Below are 14,544 nucleotides of genomic sequence, written 5' to 3' on the forward strand. Positions count from 1 at the left end.
AGCCACTAATAAATCCGACTGGAAATTCTTTATCCAGAGAGTGGAGAGAATGTGGAACTCGCTCCCACAGGGAGTGGTTGTGGTGAGTGGTATAGATACATTTTAAGGGGTGATTATAGTGATTGCTAATGCAGTATGAACAGGAGGAACTCACTAAGACGGGCCACAGAGTTGACAGATTTGGGAAATAAACAAGGGTTTATGAGGAAGAAAGCAACAGAAGGGTATGGTGATAAGGTGAGATAAAGTAGGGTGGGAGGAGTCTTGTGTGGAGCATATACACCAGTATGGAACAGTTGGGCTGAATGGCCTACTTCTGCTGCTGTAGATTCCCTATGAAAAATATGCTATATAAATGCAAGTAGTTGTTGTGCATGGAGAAGCACACACGCACATGCATGCATGCACGCACATGCACATGTGCATACACGCATACTCACACATGTACACACGCACATAGACGTGCACACACTTCCCATGCATGCACTTACGCACATGCACACTTACACACACAGCCCTACACACGTACACGCACACACACAAACACACACATGCACACGCACAACATGCACACAGACACACACAAACACACATGCACACGCATGACATGCACACACATGCATACAGATGCACACAAACACAGACGCACACAAACACACATGCACACACACACATATGCACATGGACACACACACATGCACATATGCACACAGACATGCACACACACATATGCACATGGACACACAGACACACACAGACACATACATGCACGTACATGCACACAGACACACACACACACACATGCACATGAACACGTACACACACACACAGATACGCGCACACACACACACACGCACATTCCCTGGAAACTGATTCTATTTTTGTTACATGCATGCAGCCAGACTGGTGTCCCATGTCCAGGATCCTAGCCAGAAACAGATTCTGGGAAAAGGAATTGAAACAAATTTAAGGTTGTGTGCATTTCAATTCTGAACTACTTCTCCATACCAGATTAAATGGTGTGTTTTCAAATTGAGCAGTTCCTGGAGCGAGAAAGTTAATGTAATGTTAATCATCCCTTGTGGTTTGATGAGTTGCTCATGCAGTCTTTATCATATTTTCCAGCAACCTTTAGCAGTCTTAACCTGATATATTAATTGTAAGCAGACTATATGGCAATGAGTTTTTGTGTCTTTCATGGGCTGTGAGTATTTAGAGAGGTTTTAAGAAGTAAGGAGGTGAGGGTTGAAGATGAACTGCCCATCGAGGTGCTGAACAGATGCAAGTTCATAAGAATATAAGAAATAGGAGCAGGAGTAGGCCATTCGGCCCCTCAAGCCTGCCCTGCCATTCAATAAGATCATGGCTGATCTGCCCCAGGCCTCAACTCCTCTTTCATGCCAGCTCCTCATAGCCCTCAACTCCCCGATATTTCAAAAATCTATCTACCTCTTTAGATACTTTCAGTGATCTAGCCTCCACAACTCTCTGGGGTAGAGAATTCCAGACATTCACTACCCTCTGAGAGAAGAAATTCCTTCACATCTCAGTTTTAAATGAGTGTCTCCTTATTCTGTAACTATGTCCCCCTAGTTCGAGATTCCCTCTGGGTCATAGCATAGGATGTCTTGTTAAATTAAAGGCTGTGGTATTTAACAGCAGCCTTTAATTTAACAAGACATCCCAGAGCACTCCACAGGAGCACGTCACACAGAATTTGACACCGAACCACATTAGAAGATCCTGGGACAGTATGGTTGGAGAGGGAGGTTTTAAGGAGCAGCTTAAAAGAGGAGAGAGTCGGGGGGCTGGGGAGAAGTTTAGGGAGGGAGTTCCAGAGTTTATCCTTAAGACAGATGAGAGCATGGCCAGATGGAGTGATTATAGTGACTGCCAATTTGGCATTAACAGGAGGAACTCACTAAGAGGGGCCACAGAGTTGATGGATTTGGGAAGTAGACATGTTGTGTTGATATGATATGGGTTGCTGTTCTGATCTTGACACTCTGTTAAGACTGATTAGAGCTACTGGCATTTTTCAGCTGGCTGTGTTATACCGGACCAGATCTCCTCCTTTATACCCTCACTGGGCATGTGAAATAGGAAACTCTTCAGTGGTGAGCACTCTGGCCACTGAGCTAGAAGGTGTGGGTTCTGGTCCCCACTCCAGATTCTTGAGTGCAAACACCCAGGCCGGCACTCCCAGTGCAGTACTGAAGGAGTGCTGCACTGTCAGAAGTGCCGTCTTTCAGATGAGACATTACGTCTCATTTGCCCCCCTTGGGTGGATGCAAAAGAATCCCAGGGCACTATTTCAAAGAAGAGCAGGGGGAGTTCTCCGCAGTGCCCTATGCAATTAATGCCTATCCCTTAACCAACGCCATTAAAAAGCAGGTTATCTGGCTATTGCCATGCTGGCTGTTTTTGGGATCTTGCTGTGTGCAGATTGGCTGCCACCTTTCCCGCACTACAACAGCGACTGCCCTTCAGAGAAGCGCTTCACTGGCTGTGAGACGCTTTGGGGCACCCTAAGATTGTTACGGGGCGCTATAGCAATGCAAGTTCTCACGGGCAGGAGAATGCTCCAAGATACGTCAACAGAAAAGCCTCGGCAAGCACGCTCCAGTGAGAGAGAAGGTCCCATTGTACTGTTGTGACGAGTGCAGGTTAGACCCATCTGGCCTGACGTCAAGTTACAGCCTGGAGACAGAGAGCTGGTTTGTGCAGAAACTTGGATCGGGAGAACCAGAGACTTTCAGTTCCCCCCCCCACACCAAAAAAAAACAACTTCAAACTCTTGGAACCACAGCCCATGGAACCAATTTCTCAGGAATTCAGTGGAAGTGAAACCATCAGAAAGTGATTAACAAACAGGGAGGGAGGAACCTTCCCTGTCGTGGTGGGCGGGAGGTGAAGAATCTGCTTCCCGACAGCCGCGTGAGCTGTTGGAATTTTGTTCTCCCGACTTTCGAGGCGGGTGAAGGGCGGACAATGTCGGGAACCCAGTTGGCATGAATTAGCATCTCCCGCATGCTCATCAAAAGGCCGCCTCACCATAATTAAGCCCTCCCTCCAAATTAGGCCCGTCGCCAGTGAGGGTCTTGAACGCCCGGTTTCCCGGTTTGTGTATAGTGCTGCGTGCCCGGTCAGCTTCACCTCTTCCCTGACTCTGAGGGCTCTCGAGAGGTTGCGTTCCCCTCCTTGGGGACCTCGCATCACGTCACTCGAGCGCCGTTCGCAAGCGCCGCGCCAAGGCTGGACGCACGGGAGGCGGGCAAAGGCTGGAAGGGAAGTGGGGGGGTGGGGGGTGGTGGGGTTGGAAGGGTCGGGGGGAGGCAGGCTTACCGGGGAAGGGTGGGGAGAGTGCCTGCGGAAGTGGGGGCGGGGGGGAGTAGAGGGGGTGTGGTTTGTGTGAGGTTGGGGGGCAGTGCGCCATGTCAGAGGAAGGGAGGGAGAATGTCCAGGGAAGTTGAGGGGGTGGGGGGAGTATTTCGGAGGGCGGGGTTAGTGGCGTTGGCAGTGGGGGTCATTGGGGGGGGAGAACTCAGGGTATTGGTGGTATGAGGGAACTATCACAGTCAGAGGGGGGGTAGTGGGATGTGGTAAGGCGATAGCTCCAGGGTGAGAGTCTGGTCGGTGAAGGTCTCATTAGGTGGGTCACAGAGGGGGCAAGACAAGGTGGATTGGATTACCGGGAGGGGGCAGGGTCAGGGTGGGCATGGGGATGGTAATGGGTGTGGGCTCTGAGGGGTGGAAAGGCAAGTGGAGGTGGATTGTGATAGGGTCCAGGGTAACGGGGGTGGGGTTGGAGAGGGGGGGGATGTTCGAGGGTGTCAGAGGGGAGAGGAATGGTGAGATTGGGTGGATTTATGGTGATGGGGGCGGGAAGTTGGTGGGTGACACTGGAGAGGGTAGAAGGTGGTGGAGCAGCCTTGAAAAGTGACGGGCACCATTTTTCCAAACTGACCTTGACCACGTAGTTAGTCAGTCAGTGAGATCCCTCAAGGGGAGCAGGAGGGCCTCCTGTTTGTTCCTGACTCATGGGTCTCATATCATCGAGATCCCAGCAAGATGTGGAGCTGCCATTCGTTCTGTGCCATTTGCCATCGGCTGCAGTCAGAGGGAGAGAGGGAGAGAGGGAGAGAGGGAGGGAGGTGGATGGCTCCAAGGATGGCAGCCCAGCTGGTGGAGGGCAACCAGCTCGTGACTCCAAACCTTCATTCTCCTGGGTGAATGGTCATGACTGACAAGGAATCATGTCCTCAGTCTTTCTATGCTGCCAAGGCAATAGTCTCTCTATAGAGTCTTGAGGGGAGCGGAGACGAGTAGAAAAGTATCCACGTGAGGCTTCTTGCACATGACTCTCATCACCCTGGTCAAAGAGCAATGTCTCCGTGAGCAGTCATCTATGAATGGGAACAACACCCATCTTGGGTCCTCGAGGATGTCCTTCACCTGGAAGGGGCAGGGTGATGATGTCATGTCTAGATGGAGACCAGGTGAAGGGCTTGGCACTTGCCCGTGGTTTTGAGGTGGAGGGAAACCAGTAAAGCACATGGTTACTTAATGTATCACTTCAATTTGTTCACATATCCACTGAGGTATCGATGATGCAGGCTGCAGACAACCCTGCCTTGGCCATGGCCGTCATCCGGGTGAGGACAAGGGGCCCATTGCCGGTTGGTACAGGGCCAGGAGGAGCCGGGACCTGAGCAGCAAGAGGCAGCAGGGCCTCTATGAAGGCCAAGGGACTGGTGAACATGGACCACTGCAACGGTGGGCACTGGCCCGACCATGGGTGTATCACCGACAGTGCTCTTCTCCAGGGATGAGCAAAAGGCAATGCTGGAGATGCCCCTTTGTATGTCCCAGGACGTGGTTGCTCGCGCCTGCCGGCTCCTCCCGGTACGAGGACTCTGGAGGAGGAGTAACGTGGAGCTCCAGGCCCTCGCGGAGTGAACGTCTGTCCGGGTGCTCTGTAAATATGGCGTCGGGGCCACCGACCACAGGAGCTGCCGGCGGTGCGGGTGATGTCCCACCTGCCCTGCCACCAGATTTTGCCGAGCTCCTCGCGGATGCGTAATGAAGGAGCAGATTGTGTGGGTTTAGCCGCCCTGCGCGTCCAGCGGGAGTTGCGTCGACCTTCCACCAGACTTGGTCTCCAGAATGGAAACTTCAGCCCGTAGTTTGACTTGCCAGAGGGTTAAGCTGCTAACACCAGCTGTAATGCCTGCAGCATCGGATCATGTTGGCAGCTTGCTTTCCTTCTCAATGGCGCTGTGGGATCTTTTATTGTCCATTTGGGGTCTTGGTTTAACGCCTCATCTGAAAAACAGCATCCCCGACAGAAATATAAAGGATAATTGAGGTGGTTCAAATGGTTAAACGATTTGGCAGGGGTCGCGAGAGAGAGAAAAAGCTATTGCCTCAGGCTGTACTCTCCTGAACAACTTTATAATTCGAGCCAGGGTGTCGAGGGGTGATGTCAGGAAGCATTTTGTTTCCTCACACGAAGCGGAGTGGAAATTTGGAACTCTCTCCTTCGAAAGCTGTTGAGGCTGGGAGTGGCAGGCAGCGAGGGGCGGAGGGGGAGGCCAGTTCCAGAAAACTGGAATTGCTATTTTTTTTTTTCTAACCAAAGCAAAACACTGCAGACGCTGGAAATCTGAAATAAAAACAGAAAATGCTGGGTAACTCAGCAGGTCTGGCAGCCTCTGTGGTGAGAGAGAGAGAGAGGAACAGAGTTAACGGCCAGAATTCTTACCTGGATAGGCGGGCGGGCCCCACCGGCTTGGCGGCGGGCGGGCAGCTGAACCCTGCCGCCAAAATGGGGCCCGCCGCCATTTTGAGTGGGCGGGCCAATTAAGGCCCGCTCAGCGGCATCCCCGACAGGAAGTGCTATGCGCTATGCGCTTCCTCTGCCGGGGGGTGGGGCGGGGGGTGGGGGGTGGGGTGGGGGGAGGGATTCGGATTCCCCATCTGTCAGAGTGCACTCTTTCACGTATGCGCGCGACAGAGCGCACATCCCCCTGAGGCTAAGTGCTGTCTCAGGGAGGTCACTGACGGTGTAAAAAAAACATTAAAAATAGAAAAATATTAAAATTATTAACACGTCTCCCTCCCCTCATGTGACAATGTCACACGAGATGGGACATGTTCATAAAAAGGACATAAACTTTATGAAACCTTTTTAAAAAACGGACATGAAACCTCATCCCGCCAGTGGACGAGGTTTCATGTACAATCAGGAGCCCGCTGGGGCTCCTGGCCTGCCCGCCAACCTTAAACTTGGATGGGCAGGGTCTTCAATGATTTTAACTAGCCTGTCAATGGCCTCAATTGGCCACTGACAGGTCGGCGGGCGGACAGCTGATTTCGCTGTCCGCCCACCTTCCTGAAAATTTAAAGGGACCGGGATGACGTCGGGGGTTCCTCCCGACTTCATCCCGCGTCATTTTCCCCTCGGCGAGCGGGCCCCGCCCCCAAATCGCCGACGGGAAAGCCCTGGCCAACGTTTCAGGTCAACAATCTTTCATCAGAGCAGGTTTTATTGATAATTTTTTTTTTTAAGCCCTATCGTGGAACCCGGCAGGTAGATGGAGTTGAGATGCAAATCGGCCATGATCGAATTGAATGGCGTAGCATTTGAGGGGCTGAAAGGCCTCCTCTTGTTCCTTTGTTGCTATGTTGTTGTGCTGGGGTCTCTGAAGATGGTAGGGGCTGTATATGTGGTAATAGTTACTAGAATAAAATATAGCCGGCCAGGAGGAACCTCAGTGTAAATATTTTCCAACTTTATTCTTCACTTCCTAGAATTAGGTTTGGCGTGAAATAAACAGAATTGGGAACTCAGTTGGGATTTTTCATCAACTGAGCATCCATTATATTAACATCCCACAGATTGAAATATTTAGCCTTGTGACCCGTGAGCAGATGTATGTACCGCAGTGTGTTTACAACTTTGAACACTCACTACTAGCTGTATCCTTCCTCATTGTGCAACTTCAGTGGAAGTCAGGGCTCCAGGTGGTTGAGATGAATAAGGAGGAAGATGAGAACTGAAGGTTGTCATGATGCCAAGAGTTGTAAAAAACCTGTAGGATTGGAAAGAATGATTGAGAGAGGAAGGGGAGACAGTGAGGGAGAGGCAGAGAGAGAGAGAGAGAGAGAGAGGAGGGGGAGGCAGAGGGGGAGAGGAGGAGGAGATAGGGAGAGAGAGGGAAAGGGGGGGGAGACAGGGAGGGAGAGGCAGAGAGAGAGAGTCAAAAGAGAGGGGGAGGGAGAGAGGAGGGGGGAGACAGGGAGAGAGAGAGAAGCATAGAAGGAAAGGAGAGGGAGACAGGGAGGGAGAGGGAGAGAGGAGGGGGAGACAGAGAGAGAGAGAGGAGGGGCGACGAGACTGGGAGATGAGGGGAGACGGGGAGGAGGGGAGTGTGAGAGGAGCGGAAGGGGACGGGAGCAATGTGATGGGGGTAGAGAGAAGGGGAAGAGTGTGAGGAGAGGGGGAGTGTGAGAGGGGAGGGGGGGGAGGGTGAGAGTGAGCATGTAATTTGGACTGTAGCATATATAGCTGGTAGAAGGTAGGTGATTGAATTAAATGGAACTGAAATTTGAGTGGGGCCTGTAACAAGCTGATCTGAGTCAGACTGTTGTGCATTTCTGCTTTGTAAAGGGTTAGAGATTTGCAGGAGGTGCTGATACAATGAAAGAGTGGCGGTATGGGAGGAGGTGAATGAAGAAGCAACATTGGAATCTGCAAAGCTCTGAAGAGATGAGCACCCAGCTGTTTCTACTTTGGATTCTGTTTTTGTGGTAACAGTTTTCCAGATTTTGGCTCGTTAAATTCATGACCATTGTTCACTTGATGGATGCCGGATTGACTGGACTTTGTAGTTCTTAGCTAGACACTTGTGATCTTCCACTTGTGATCTTCATTTGATTGGAATCCTGGACCATGGGTTCTTTCAGTTAAAGGTCAGTTTTGTATCAGGGCTTTAATCCTGCATCTTTATCAGATTAAAATTCTTCCTGAAACGTGGAACAATTCAGCGGTTGCCATGACAGTCCAGCAAGGATTCCTTCCTAGACAAAATATTTAAGCTATTGCTCCAGGGCAGTGTATCAGGACAAGGGCAGTAGATAGATGGGAACACCACCACCTGGAAGTTCCCCTCCAAGTCACTCACCATCCTCACTTGGAAATATATCGGCCGTTCCTTCACTGTCGCTGGGTCAAAATCCTGGACCTCACTCCCTAACAGCACTGTGGGTGCAGCGGTTCAAGAAGGCAGCTCACCACCACCTTCTCAAGGGCAATTAGGGATGGGCAATAAATGCTGGGCCCAGCCAGCGAAGCCCACATCCTGTAAATGAATAAAAAAATTAACAGTATTGATGAGAAATTGGCTTTCATCCTGTTTTTTGAAAGGTTGGGGAGCTGGACCAGTGCACAGTGGGTTAAGGAGATAGATGTTTTAATAATTGTGATTGTTACATGTGTGAGGTTTAGAAGGTTATTATGTTTTAGGGCTATGTCTTTTGATTTAAAGATTATCATAGTTTGGGAGTGTATATTTCAATGCAGGTTAAATGACCTCAATGGAGTTTATCTGACAGTAAGCCTGATTGATTTAATTGTTAAAGATCAAATGGAAAGCTCAGATTGTTTGATTGAAAGGGAGGTCCCAATTATTTATACCTGGGGACAACTACAGCTGTTCCTAATTCCACAATGAGGGGACCCTAAATGTCTCCTAAGAACCAGAAAGGTGTTATCGATATCAGGTTGTTAACAATCGGGCTGGAACCTGTTCCTTCCTTTCTAAGATGAAAGGCAGTGATGATCAGAGATAGCTGATTAACATTTCTACCTGGATACAAGGCTAATGTGTTTCCCGTTGCCATGGAGAAGGGGGTGGAGGAGGCCCTTCTGAGATCAGGTTACAGGCTTCCCTATAAACCCAGGAATATCACACAGAAAGAGGGGAGTGGCAGTTTGATCATGTGAGGTCTGTAGCTCACTGAGAGGGGAGAGGGCAAAGGGGCTAGAGTCAGCCCGGCTTGCACCTTAAGCAGAGAAAATGCTGACCCCATCGCTCACCACGCAGAATGTGGGTTGGAGCTCATTCTCAGGTTGAAGACTGAGTTTGTGAGGTGTTGAAACAAGGCTGGAGGATATGCTTAGCTGGGGCTAGAGTGTGAATGCCCAGGGAAACACTTACTGTGGAATGTAGGCAAGGGTAAAACCCTTGGGAGCTGCAAATCACTGTGGATTGGTTCCAGGAGAATTGGATGTTTATAGAATAACAACATTGGGGATTTTCATTGTTATTAAAAGTAGAAATGGCCAAATTTGTTCAGTTGTTGGAAGTATAAGTTGTCTACGAAAATAAAATAGTGTTTAGTTAATAGTGTTCTTTCTCTTTAGGCATTTGACAGTAAAAGTTTTACAAGGTGAAATCTTGTGTATCCTTCTTTCAGCTAACAACTAGAAGCTCAAATTACTCTTTAAAAGTTATTGGTATCTATGGAGATTGTGACATGATTAATAGTGGGAGGGGATAAATTAGTGATTGGTCAACAAAAACTCTGAGTTTCTGCCTTCCTTCAAATTAAATCATTAGTCCGTGGGTCTCTGGTTTTGGGCCTGCGCTGGTTGCCAGGTGACGAGGCTAAACCGGATCACGGGCCTAGATTGCGGGCCTAGATTGCAGGCCTAAGTGGCAGAATAGTCAGCCGGGTAATAGGGCAAAGTTCCTAAAGAACCCCCAGCCTGACCAAACGGTTGGAAAGCTTACCCAGGCAACGTTTAATCAGTTAAACTCTTGCCAAACAAAATATATTTATTCCTTTCATTTTATTTGCCTTTCCTCACTGAACTCTTGTACACAGCAACATCCTTTGTGGGGTCGCGCAGATGTACTAGTCCAGTTGAGAAAATGTGACCTGTAATTTTACCCTTGGATTCATTTCATTATGTGCGTGACCATGTAACCTTTGCTGAAACAAAAGCAGAAACATTGTGGATGCTGGATGCACTCAGCGGTCCAGGCAGCACCTGTGGAGTGCGAAACAGAGTTAATGTTTCAGGTTGAGGCATTCCTGACCTAAAGCCATCGACCTGAAACCTTAACTTCGCTTCTCGCTCTCCACAGGTGCTGCCTGACCTGCTGAGTATTTCCAGCACCCTCTGTTTTGATTATGCTTTTCCCTGGGTTAGCTGAGTCCAAGAGTGGATTGTGATTCTGATCTTTGTTTTGAGAATAATCCAAAACACAACCACTGAGAATGCGCAGAAAAATGATTTGCATGTTTAACACCTGCCTTTGCGTCTGATAGACCGATAGAGCAGCCAAAATCCAAATTGGAAACGTATGGTCATTTTGTGAGTTGGCTGAATTTAGAGCAATTTATGGCCAAAAATGACTCCAGCATTCAGTCTTCATTTTGGCTGCCTTTTACTCAGTCCTTACTTGGATCTCAACTAAAGGACCGTTACTGTTCTCACAAGGGGTGTGTGGAACTCTTTGGAAGCTGTTACAGTTTGGGTAGAAAGCAAAACGGGTTGAGTTACATGACCTTCTCCCATTCGGGTTGCTCCACTATTGGTGGCCGTGCCTTCGGCTGCCTGGGTCCTAAGCTCTGGAATTCACTCTCTAAACCTTCTCCACCTCTCTCTACTCCTTTTGAGACCATTTTTAAAACCTAGGAAATGTTCACCTGGAGGCCAGAAGGACACCTGGAAGAGTTTCAACATCTCCCTGAGATGTGGGAGAGCCTCACACAAGATTGCCCCATATGACACAGTCTCTCATCCACAAGCACTGCCTCCTGTGAGCCCAGAACCAAGTCACGCCGGCCAATAGGAAATGTGAGCTTCACAAGTCTAGAGCCACCAACACCTTTTTGGCTCTAACAATATATGTGTGTGTCCGACATACATTAGACCTGCTCATGCCAAAATAGCCACCTTCGAACACATTGCACCTGAAGCTCAATGAATTTTAGTTGATGTCATGGCCATCTTTGACTATGGAGAATGAGCACCATCAAACCTACCTCTTTGACCGAGCTTTTTGTCATCTCTCTTCATACCTCCTTAAGTGGCTCAGTGACAGATTTCGTCTGATAACCCTGCTGCGAGGCAGGGCATTTTACAGCGCCACAGACCCGACATCAATATCAGTTTCAGTTCTAAAAATGAACATGGGAACCTATCAGTGGCCAGTACCCGATTAAATTAGCCAGAAGATGTGCCATCAGAGAGTTCCTGTCAGGGACCCTTCACTCCAATCGTTACTGAATGTGCTCTCTTTCTACAATACGCGGCCTGGAAACTGACGACAAACATCTGGAATGCAATTAAACTGTATCCGTCTCTTTATCTCTGCATTCCTGAAATCAGTTGAATTTGCTTCGTTGGATTAGGAATTGGTTCTGATCCCACAGGCAAACGCTGTAGCTAATAGTTGTGGATCTGTCTAGAGGTAGTGGGGTCCCCCCCAGGGATCGGTATTAGGGCCGCCACTGCTCACTGGCTCTGTCACTGACCCGAACGGCAGTGTTAGTAAATTTAAAATGTGTGTGCAAAGGAGTGCGGTTTCCACTCCATCCAGTTGAACGTCCTGCACAGATGTTGTTTAACGGTTTCTCCCTGTTTCACAAAACCCAAGTCACACGTACTGACAAATACAAATCCAGGTTGAAAATATTGAGAAAGATGTGAATTTTCACGTTCAAGATATCCAGTACCATAAAAGGTCACAATTTAAGATAACTAGGCAGAGGGAGATAGGGAGAACCTGTGTTTTTTTTTAACGTGGTGAGAGCATTTCCTGGACCCCTCCTCAAGGGGTCTGAGTTTTGGGAAGAGAGGTCAGGATATGGAGGGAGGGGGAGGTGGAATATTTCCTCTAACCCCAGTGTATTGGCAAGATCCTAAACACGCTGGAAAGAATTCACCTGATCACTATCTCCAGTCAAATTGTTAACGCACCCTTTGAGAACGCTTTCACTTTTCTTAGACACTAATAGATCTGACCTCCTGTATTTACAACCTTGTTAACACTAGCTTATCTCTGCAAACCTTTCACTAGTACAACACTGATGGTCATGTTTGGGCTCAGGTCCCAGTCCAGAATTCCAGTTGGCACAAACATGATGGGTTAAACACCCCCTTCCTATGCTGAGTGGCACTTTGGCAATGTGGCACAGCAGCACTCTCCGAAGGGCCATCTTTCCAATGAGAGATTAAACAGCGGCCCCTGTCGTGATGTGCAGGATGTGAGAGATCTCGCAACACCATTCGAAGAAAGGTTCACTCAGTGTCGTGACTCGCCCCCAATAGATGTAATACCAAAAGCTACCTAAAGTTTTTTTTTAAAACCTAAGTGGTGCACTAGCTTTGCCAATCTGTTCAGTCCCCCTGCAATCAATCGTGCCTCACTCCTGATGCCTAGCAATTTTAATGTCTCTAACAAAGTTGCAAATAACACAGGACACTGATTGAGGTTAAGGCTCCACAAAGTCTCTGTTCCATATGGGAGTGGTTCCAGCATCAGTTGATTGGTGATATGTGAGTTGGAACATGTCCTTGATCGAGCAATTTCCTTGAGCCACATAAATGGTGAACCCAGACATCAAACAGCTTGGGTTTCATATAGACCGCACTCCCCCAGTATCTAGTTCCTGGCACAGGGTCAAATTTCTAATCTTATCATCACCTTATAGAGTGGATCCAAGTTTCAAAATGGACATCATTCAACTTTAATAATAACAGGCAACGGCAGCAGTCAGCCATAAGTCAGGAAATGTTTACTTCCCCCAGCCCCTGGCTAACTTATATTGTAGGTTGGAACGGTTGATTGGTAATGAAAGGTCCGAGAAACACTCTGGTACAAAATTTCAACACTCGGAGTCCAGATGCAACACTCAAGTGGTTCCTTTATTCCGCATGCGGGGAGCAAACACTGGGCAATCCAGGCGCTTCTCCATCGAGGTTCAAATGAGCAGAGTTTATATATTTTTTTACTATCAGTTACAACTTAACGGTACGAGTTAGACAAAGGCCACAGCACAATGGGGCTGATCATTGTGTTCTTGTGCAGTAATTGCAGTGCAGAGACTGGGTATTGTCCTTTTGGAGACAGTAAAGAATGTATGTTTGTTCTATACAAAAGGCTAACGGGGGCTGACTGGATGTGGTTTGAGGCTACCAGACGGTGTTAAATGGCCTTCCCCATTTCTTGATCGAGTCATCCCGTGTGTGTCTCCCATTTCCTAATTGCAAATTTACAGCCAAGCCCTTTGTACAAGTTTTTAGCTTTCACATAAGGCTGTGATTGTCTGTGTATGCTTTGGCACCCGAGCTGCTGGTCCTGGCTGGCACTTTAAAATAAATCCAGATTTTCTGCATCTTCAGTACTTATATAATTCCTTAAACAAAAACTCTACATTACCCGGTCCTCGATCTTAAAAGAAATTCCTTGTGTTAAAATAGCTCCATGATCCTCACCCCTCCCAATCTCTGTAGCCTCCTCCAGCCCCTATGACCCACCCTATCTCTGTAACCCCCTCCAGCCCCTACACCCCTCCCTATCCCTGTAACCTCCTCCAGCCCCCACACCCCTCCCTATCTCTGTAACCTCCTCCAGCCCTCACACCCCTCCCTATCCCTGTAACCTCCTCCATGCCCCACACCCCTCCCTATCTCTGTAACCTCCTCCAGCCCTCACACCCCTCCCTATCTCTGTAACCTCCTCCAGCCCTCACACCCCTCTCTATCTCTGTAGCCTTCTCCAGCCCTCACAACCCTCCCTATCTCTGTAATCTCCTCCATGCCCCACACCCCTCCCAAGCACTGTAACCTCCTCCAGCCCCCACACCCCTCCCTATCCCTGTAACCTCCTCCAGCCCCCACACCCCTCCCTATCTCTGTAATCTCCTCCAGCCCTCACACCCCTCCCAAGCACTGTAACCTCCTCCAGTCCCTACAGCCTTCCCTATCTCCATAACCTCCTCCAGCCCCCACACCCCTCCCTTTCCCTGTAACCTCCTCCAGCCCCTACAACCCTCCCAGAAATCTGTGTTCCTCCGATTCTGGCCTCTTGTGCATCCCAAATCGTTTCACCATTGTAGGTTGTGCCATCAGCTGCCTTGCCCTAAACTCTGGAAAAACCCCTCCCAAACCGTTCCGCCTCTCTCCCCTTTAAGTCGGTCCCTAAAATCCACTTCTTGGACCAACTCTCGGCCATCTGTTCTAAGGTCTTCTCGAGGCTTAGAATCAAAGTTTGGCTGACCATTTATTATGTTAAAGATGTTATGTAGATGCAAGTCTTTGTTTAAACTGGCTGATTTTCTGCATATCTCTCACGGTCTTGCACTTTGTTGAGAGTGTTTGGTGGATGTTTGTTTGCTTTCTCAGTTTCCCTTCCTGATTTCCTAAGAGTGGAAATGCCGCAGTGACTCCTGCAAGTTGCTTCTCTTTCTGTGTCAGGTGAGGCTCTGACTGCCCAGCCTCAACAGCTTCATCTGAGGAGTTCCAGA

This window comes from Cetorhinus maximus, chromosome 28 (genome assembly GCF_964194155.1).
Source record: "Cetorhinus maximus chromosome 28, sCetMax3.hap1.1, whole genome shotgun sequence".
NCBI classification, from domain to species: Eukaryota; Metazoa; Chordata; class Chondrichthyes; order Lamniformes; family Cetorhinidae; genus Cetorhinus; species Cetorhinus maximus.